Genomic DNA, 10,236 nt, shown 5'->3' with positions numbered 1-10,236 from the left:
CTTAATGGTTTCTGTTAGTCACCACCAACATTCTTAATGGTTTCTGTTAATCACCACCAACATTCTTAATTCACGACCGACATTTCGAATGGTTTCAGTTAGTCACCACCGACATTCTTAATTCACTACTGACACTCTTAATGGTTTCTGTTAGTCACCACCAACATTCTAAATGGTTTCCTTTAGTAACCACCAACATTCTTAATTCACTACCGACATTTCGAATGGTTTCAGTTATCACCACCGACATTCTTAATTCACTACTGACATTCTTAATGGTTTCTGTTAGTCACCACCGACATTCTTAATGGTTTCTGTTAGTCACCACCAACATTCTTAATGGTTTCTGTTAGTCACCACCAACATTCTTAATTCACGACCGACATTTCGAATGGCTTCAGTTAGTCACCACCGACATTCTTAATTCACTACTGACACTCTTAATGGTTTCTGTTAGTCACCACCAACATTCTAAATGGTTTCCGTTAGTAACCACCAACATTCTTAATTCACTACCGACATTTCGAATGGTTTCAGTTATCACCACCGACATTCTTAATTCACTACTGACATTCTTAATGGTTTCTGTTAGTCACCACCGACATTCTTAATGGTTTCTGTTAGTCACCACCAACATTCTTAATGGTTTCTGTTAGTCACCACCAACATTCTTAATTCACGACCGACATTTCGAATGGTTTCAGTTAGTCACCACCGACATTCTTAATTCACTACTGACACTCTTAATGGTTTTTGTTAGTCACCACCAACATTCTTAATGGTTTTAGTTAGTCACCACCGGCATTCGTAATGGTTTCAGTTAGTCACCACCAACATTCTTAATGATTTCAGTTAGTCACCACAGAAATTCTTAATGGTTTCAGTAAGTCACCATCAACATTCCTAATGGTTTCAGTTAGTCACCACCAAAATTCCTAATGGTTTCAGTTAGTCACCACCAACATTCCTAATGGTTTCAGTTAGTCACCACCAAACATTCTTAATGGTTTCAGTTAGTCACCAACAACATTCTAAATGGTTTCGGCTAGTCACCAACAACATTCCAAATGGTTTCAGTTAGTCACCACCAACATCCTTAAATGGTTTCAATTAGTCACCACCAACATTCTTAATGGGTTCAGTTAGTCACCACCAACATTCCTAATGGTTTCAGTTAGTCATCACTAACATTCCTAATGGTTTCAGTTAGTGACCACCAACATTCCTAATGGTTTCAGTTAGTCACCACCTAATGACTGCATTGTATATATTTTATAGTTTTGCTTTTCATTTCTGTTCCAGCAGATAGTTCATGTTTAAGAGTTGCTAATTCTTACCGTTTAAGTCGAGGATTTATAACTCGTAAGTTGTTTAAGTCGAGGGTTTATAACTCGTAAGTCGTTTAAGTCGAGGATTGATAACTAGTATGTCGTTCACATGGATCTAATGTGACACTTATTTTGTTCTACTTCTCTTATATTTTTCCGGGGGAGGGGCAGCTATTTATGTTAATTTGCTCTTTTACTTGAATCTGTAGCAAATTATTAATGTTAAAATTCGCTTTTAACCATATTAATAATTTCACCTACTACATTATTTGCTCCATTCTTTTGTCACATTCATTATTTACATCTTTCTTTAAATAATCTAACTGCGATTATAATGTGTTCTAAATGTATAGAGATTTTTTATATTGCTTCCTAAATCTATCTGTAAGTTTTTCGATTATTCAATTGGTTATAAGTGCTCATGAATATTAGATAGGGTTCTTCTAACAGTTTTTAAAGCTTTTATAGCATTATGCAGGGTACTAAGTTTCTCTTTGAAACAAGTCTGTGACCTTTTTGTCCATGCATTTTATTTAGTATCACATGCTTCTCCCCATGTTGTTCAAATTATTATCACCCAAAGTCTTACCTCTTTCAGCGTTAAAATGTTTTGTACATGCTGCTTAATACCTGAATCATATAATTAAACTGGATCACCTAATATGTAACATGACTGTTGTTCATGTTGATGTGTTTAGGTCACTATTGTTCCCCTTAATTGTGTTGTTTATCTCTGAGAATTCTAGATTAAACATACTCTGGCCTCTTAATGGCATTTCTAAAAACAAATTAGAAACTTGTTGCGTGAGCTTACCTACTGTGTGCGAGTTAAGCGAAATTATTACTGAACCATTTTAAACATATATTTAATGGACGTTCCAAGGAAATCTATTTCGTTATATCATCATCTTTAATGCTGATATTTAATCTGTTTATAGTTACTATGTGTCAGACTCTAATCGAGTATTAACAGTGCATGAAATGAGATCACAGGTGATAACTCTCAAAAGACTTGGAAAGTATCCATTAGAGAAATACCTTATAGAATATTTCAGTTTTTTGGTTCCAGAATTGCACAAAATGTATCTGTATCGGTTGATGCCTGTATAGATCTCTGACTATCTTATCCTGGCAATTTTAAATTGATATTGGTTCGATACACTTTGTAACTTTTTCTTGGAGTTATTAAAAAACGTTACATTTATTTTTCTGGATTTCAATATGTATTTTTTTAAATTGTCATTTTCAGCAGTCATTACCGTTTTGACATTTCATGTGCATATAGTACCGATGTCGTTTACTTTTTCATCTCTTCCTATTAAAGTATCATATGAAATTGTCCTGTCGCCTCGTTAAGTTTTCTGTTGTACTCGCAATCATATTAAACTAATCTTGACTTATATCAGCCTTTGCTTTGCGTATCATGTCGCCAATGGTATTCAGCTTACTTGTCATGTCTCCAATACTATTCAGCTTACTTATCATGTCGCCAATATTATTCAGCTTACTTATCATGTCGCCAATAGTATTCAGCTTACATATCATGTCGCCAATAGTATTCAGCTTACTTATCTTGTCGCCAATATTCAGCTTACTTATCATGTCGCCAATGGTATTCAGCTTACTTATCATGTCGCCAATATTATTCAGCTTACTTATCATGTCGCCAATAGTATTCAGATTACTTATCATGTCGCCAATAGTATTCAGCTTTACTTATCATGTCGCCAATACTATTCAGCTTTTCTTTTTATTTCAACAATAGTGTTCAGCTTAATTATAACAACAGTTTCAGCCTCGTCGTGTCTTAAAATGTTATGGTCTACTAGTTTGTCTATTGAGGCTTTTGCAACAAACCTATTAAAGCTACAACAAACTCTGAAACAGTTAAATGTATAAGACATAATGTGGCCATTCCTGCAACATTTAAACTAGCATCCTCAACACACATTAAGTACCAACCGCTAGACAATTAATATCTTCATTGTTATTTTATACTTTTTTCTCACATCTGTGAATGGTATAGCTATTGATCTAAACAATTCCTAATTTCATTAACTTTCACCAACCTGTAATTAATTCAGGTATTTGTGGTGTGACGGGTTGTTATGCCGCCACTGTGGTAGGTGTTATCGTTGGGGTGGGGTGCTCCCAAATACTTTTAAAATTATTATAGAAGTCCCACCAAGGTTCGATTTTGGTTGGGAGTGAAATTAGTGAAAGAGAGATTTAAAGGATCCGCCAGTCAGCAATGCCGACGGTTAAATGATTGAATATACAATAAAGTGAAATTCAACGAATAACAATTTAATGACAATTCAATAATCAAATGATTAAAATTTCCCAAGTACTCTCCTTCCGCTCGACCCTCTGATAGCCTATTGTATCATTTGATTAGTACTATGAGATAGCTTTCCACTTGCCCTTGTATTCTACTAGGCCAGACTTAATTTTCGCTTGCTAGTGAGAAGTTATAATTCGGATCGAAAACGTTATCACCATTCCGATTGGGTGTCGCTTAGCGGTCAATGTCCTTCTTGCTGTCTGTCCACGTGGGGACGGATTTAGAACACGCCCTCTGACGCTCGTAGGTTCCTCTTATCTTAGGACTAATCTGTAAAAAAAAAAAAATAGGAGGAAAGTCGCGCGATCCAACGTCTGTGCCGATTCAAGATATCGGGTCGTCCCTCTGGTCACGGTAATCTTGCGTAAGAGATTAACTCTAACCTGAGGAAATGTTTAGACATCAAACCATGGCTTGTAATAATACCTTATTTTATACACGACTTACAAACTGGGGCAGAGCAAACGTGACACCTAATTCAGGTATCAAGTCTTGCACACTTTGCACTTAATATGATCTTCATGTGTACCTAGATTGTCAAGGCTTGATCAAGGTACTTATAGTGATTTGAGTCTCTCCCCCCCCCCTCCCGTTTCTTCAACTGCCCGACCTCCCCAGTACAAATATTGAGGCTAGAGGCATGTAAACACTCTTATTATTATACTTCTAAACAAGAGAGAGAGAGAGAGAGAGAGAGAGAGAGAGAGAGAGAGAGAGAAAGGCGTGTTCAGTCAGATTTAGTAATAGATTTTCCTGATAATTATATCGCGCTTTAGGTCTTGTACCCAGAGACTTTGTCTGGTTCATTAGAGGCACATAGGGACAATGATATCTGGCTTACACAACATGGCAGCCGAATTGCCCGTGACTGGGAATGAAATAGTTTTCCTGCGTCGGAGTCCAGCAAGTTGACCATAGAGGTACCACGCTTATCGCTGGTATTCATCATTGCACACGATATTTTAATTTAGCTGAGTTAAGTCCGTTTGAAGGTGTCTTGCCTGAAGACTTTGATCAGTTTGGTTGTGCAGTGAGAATAAGAGAATCTATGTTGAGGTTTGCACCGCGACAAGGAAATCCCAATCAAGGGGTTACATTACGTATCCCCACAAGGCTCCGCCGAAGGGGTAGACAAAAAATGTAACCCTGCGACTCGGATTTCCTGATCTTGTCACAAACACCTACATAGATTATTTTTCTAACCCAATTTTTTTTTCTCTTAAAATTAAAATAACCCAGCATTTTTGCAATATATTTAGCAGATTCAAAACAGTATTCATCAGGTACTAGTATTGCCTCTCACTCTGTATAAAGAACGTCAAGTTTTGTACTCGTTTATAAAAATCTGAATAATTATCTAAGTAGAATTCAGTTATATATGCTGCTCTTCGAAAATAAATAAAATTCGAGAGAAAGGTTAGAATTCTTACGTGCTGCAAATATTGCATCATGAGTCTCGAGCCACGTTTTTTTATGTTTGTAAGGGCTCATTAATACAATTATGTTAATGTGGGCAATGCAGTGCCTAGCAGGCTATCTACACACAAGTTCTAGGCATGAGACAATAGAACATAAAAACATTTGATATTTTGTTTACTGTATTATCACATTTAATTGATGGATGTCGTGTGAAAATAACAAGTAATTAATTTCGTTTATACAGATGACTTTTAACTTTCATCAGTTCTAATTTGGAAAAAGTTCTGTGGTAGGCAATGATACGGTAAAGCAGACAGCTCAGTCTAACGAAGTATGTAATGATTGTGAGGAGGTTTCTAATTCATGATATTCTTGGAAATTTATATTTTCTATCCGGGAAATATGTCAAGTGTTGCTATGACTGGTACAATGATACTCTACATGCAAGTCTTGTGGAATAGCGTGTGGACTGGAGAATGAATCGCTCAGATTGGTTAAGTGCATGGCTTTTCATATTTTGATAAAGTCTGATTTAGCTGGAGCTGGTTGGGCGTCTTTGCAGACAATTTCATATGAAAGCAATTCAGGCATAACTCAATTCTGGTTCTTGCCGGTTTTGAGAGAATTTGGACTATTGTAGCCAGTGATATGTATTTCCTATGTGTCTGGAACAGTGTTTTCTGTTGTAGTTAGTTTCACACAGTACACGCACCGCGAATTTTATACCATCTGTAGATTAGTGGGGTTTTTTTTTGGCTCTTTTAGGTCAGCGTCGTTCAATCTAGCTAAAAGTACCTAATTCGGTTCACACGAAGTATTTAAAACTAATTAGATACTTTTTGCTAAATTCAATGACGCTGACTTGAATAGTTACAGATAGGATAAATTCGCACTGCAGTGTATAGCTTCAAGGTCAATACCAAATAACTCAACTGTACGTGTGTGTGTCTGTCTCTCTCAAAACGTTTGTATGTTGTGTTATCAAAGTTGGAGAGACCTAAAGTTGCGTTATGAGTGAATCTCTTTTTGTATAAATCTGTTGTTGTTGTTGCTGTTTGATTTTATAACAACTCAGTCAAGTATAAGACAACCGGGGTTTCTTCTTTTTAAAAGTATTTCTTAGCGTGTGGACACTATGATTGAGACGACCTGACTACTACTGAGATGGAATCAGATCACAATTAACAATGAATAATAAGGTCTTTAGTGATGATCCGGAAGTGAAATCTGTGTTCCATCGCACGTTGCTTTGTTTACAGTCCAACCTCTCAAAGAAATGCCGGTGAACCTGTGACAAGAACGTCACCGTGAAGCCACCTTTGAATGTTATTTTAGATTAACATATGATTTGTATTGATTATCACACTGAGGAAAGTTCAGTACTGAGAAACAAATGTTGAGAATATGTAGTAAAATTAATTGTGTTCTGGCACCAGATAACAATTTGGAGGAAGATTTTGTCTGAAAGACATTTATCTGTAATTGACTTCTCCCTTATCGTGTCTAAAAAAAAGCAAAATTTAGACTCTGTAAAAATGTGAGCTTATAATTAGACGCATCTGCGCGATGGGTAAATCTGTATAAATTTCACTGCGTATTTGAAACATTTAATATGATTCCACTGAAACATAAGAAGAAGCAAACAGTTGCATACGGCAACGTATCGAAAAATGTATGAGAAGGGGGCATAACTCTATGAAACTTCAGCATGTGAAAAACCGGTTGCGTTGTCTCGGGGATATACAAGGGTATTAAATTTCCTTTTCTTTCATTCTTTTGAATCGCACTTTAATGTAGCGGTGGGACGTTAAACAGTGATTAGATAACTTAGAACCACATGATAATATGAGAGTCAAATATGCCCAAGTACTTTGGATATAAGAGTGATAGAAATGAGGATGACGAGTTTCAGGTTACAAAAAATGAAGCCTACACTGTAATTTGAATAACTCAGGGGGGAAAATGTGGTGTTTAGACTTTTTCATGCATGACAAACAAACTTGCATTGTGGTCCTGGGAGTGGTATTATATAGAACACTATATTAGCATGAATAAAACGTTCTAATTAACCATTGGACAGGATTAATATAACAACAAGCATATAAGATACAAATATAAATTTTAAACTGCATTCTCACACTAGGTCAGTGTGTTTGTCTAATGGTGCCGTAAAATGGAGAGACGATCTGGTAAGGACAGAGGCTGGCTGGTGCGTGTTCTTTAGGCAGTGATATTGTTATAGGCTTCAGATGTAAGGTTAATGACCTTGTGATCTTGGAAAAGATTGTAATATGCCACTGTCAGGAACAGTTATAGGGAGGATAGAAAAATCTGAGAAAATCTAGAAGTTAAGTTAGTATAAGAGAGTCCATTGTAAGATCTAGTCCGGGTTGCATGCTACACTATTAATTATTTGACCGCGTATATAGTTGAAGAAAATCATCGGTTTGCGTATTTAATCTAGTATCAAAATGACTGATTTATTGTGGCAACAGTTTATGATGGCATAATATATTTCTTGTGATTAGCTTCATTTTGAGTTCACAAATGCAGTATAGCACAAACCTCCGAGTTTCCAATAAAATCTAGGCGCACAGGAAGACAAGAATTCTGTTACAATTCAGGATAGAACTTTGTTATGTCTGTAAATTTCACGTGACCACGGCATTTAAACAATAATGTGTTGTATACGTAAATAGCTACTAAAGTAAAGTGTACAGATCGAATTTGACTGACATTTCGTGTAAGTTCTGTTGAGGGACGATGAAAAGCAACTTCACATGAAATTTCGCCTCCACTAGTCACGTCAAATAAATATTGAAAAAGAGGAGGACATTAACACGCTCGAATTCCTGTGGTTGCTACCCAGAGAAAAGCGAATTGTACTAGGTGATACATAATTCCAGTAGGTGGAATTACGATAGGCTTATCGGCATCTCGGACACTTAACGGAACGTTTTATTTTTACTGTTATTGTGCTACTAATTCCAAACAAGACAGCAAGAAAAGAAAAGTTAACGCTTTTATTTTTTGTTTTGCAGGGAATCAACGATCAAGCTATTTCTCGATGCAAATATTTGCAATGAAAATTACATTTTCCAGTACTTGTTGGACAGGTCTAAATAGAAGTTTTGAAATCTGGCATGTATAAAATCCAACATTTTTGGGATATTACCTCGTCTTGATGTTTCAAAATCAACCATTTAAATTTGACAATTAAACGATAAATTTCATGCAGACATTACTTTTCGTGATTTTGCGATGTCAAGTGTTTATTGCATACTTTATAAGATAATAATGTACATTAATCTTCATCAGAAAATGGAACTCAGTAAACAACAAAAACGAGGATTACAACAACAACAACATCAATAATAATAATAATAAATAATAATAATAATATTATTATTATTATTATTATTGTGATGCCACTGAGTGCTTCTCCTGGCTCATTATAGTTATTCCTTATAGTGTAAACCTTACTGGGTGTCCCTCATGGTTATATATAAGTTATTATTGCTATAGGCATAGGTATTTTCTTAAGGCTCTATTTAAAGTTGAACTGACCACTCCGGTGGCATAAGTGGTTTGTCGACACCATTTACAATTAGGACCAACTTGAATGATAGCAATCCTTCTGGTGAGAATCCTTTGTCAATGCAACTTTAAATTAGGAGCAGTAGCGATAACAAGACTTTGAAGGTTGCTGTTATGACGGCCATACTGGATATCAGATTGGATCCATTTTTATTTAGGACAAAATAGACATCACAAGAAGTCTGATAGTAAACATTTAATGTTGATATGGTTACTCATTCGGGAGGAGTAGCGATAACACCGCTCTGTCTACATTTTTGGATGACCAAGCGACATAATTGTCATTTACGAAGAACAAGCCTTCTATAGGTAACCTTAATCTTTTATTTTACATTGAAATATATCAGTTAATAAAGTGAATAAGCTTTCTGGAAGGTTATTTCCTTAACATGCAGTATTCTAGATAGCAGAATCGTAGGGTTTGTTTTTATATCTTTAAAAAACCTTGTGCATTGTAAGTTCAGATCTTTGAAACAAAGACATACCATAATTTCTATGTAAAGCAGATTAATGCCATGGCTGTGTTTGATTAATAACTTATGCAGTTCTACAAAACGTCATGAATATTACTTACAGGTGTGAAGTCTCTGTTGACAGAGGTAAAGGTGGCACGGCATTACTAGCACACGTGTACACGTGTTGTGCAAATGTTGATGACAATTTATAATAATAATAATAATAATAATAATAATGAGGACTTTGTATAGCGCCTAATCTTTAGAAGCTCTAAGCGCTTTACAACTTTAGACAACACCTATAAGATAAGAAACATAATAATATTATTACAAAAACAAACAACATGAAATTAGAAAAACATTAATAAAACAAAAACATGCTGAGAATATTTCAGGTAGGAAGCATTATTAGGTCTTTAAGTTTGTTCTTGCTGTCGAAATAAGTGAGTTTTGAGAGCCCTCTTGAATGTGATCACTGTGTTGTTGTGTCTAAGTTCAGTGGGCAATTCATTCCACGTTGCTGGGCCCTGGTATGCAAAAGAACGCTGTCCATATGACTTTGTTTTCATACTTGGAATAATGAGTATACGATTGTCCGAAGAGGAGCGTAAGTATCTTGCTGGTGTGTACACATGGGTGAGGTCAGATAGGTATGTTGGACTAGAGTCCGACAGTGAAACATAGCACAGAGAACAAATTTTGTGTTTGATTCTGGATGGAATGGATAGCCAGTGTAGGGTACAGAGCAGCGGGGAGGTGTGCTCTGATCGTGGTACTCTAAGTATGATCAGAGAAGCTGTGTTTTGAACTTTTTGAAGTTTCTGGAATAGATACTGATATGAACCAGACATAACTGAGTTACAATAGTCCAGTTGAAAGTACTAATGAACACACAAGTGTTTTAGTGGCATCAACTGAAAGATATTTGCGAATTGAGCTGATGCGTCTCAGCTCAAGATATGCAGCCTTGCATATGTTCATGACATGTTGGTGCAGTGTGAGAGTACTGTCCAGAATAACACCTAGGTTTCGTACTGATTGTGTGAATTTAATGTTGTTGTTGCTGATATGTATTGTTTGAGGTAAAGGATGT

This window comes from Sinohyriopsis cumingii, chromosome 15 (assembly GCF_028554795.1).
Source record: "Sinohyriopsis cumingii isolate HCF-2022 chromosome 15, ASM2855479v2, whole genome shotgun sequence".
NCBI classification, from domain to species: domain Eukaryota; kingdom Metazoa; phylum Mollusca; class Bivalvia; order Unionida; family Unionidae; genus Sinohyriopsis; species Sinohyriopsis cumingii.
The sequence above is the reverse complement of the archived record's forward strand: the minus strand, read 5'-3'. Positions refer to the sequence as shown.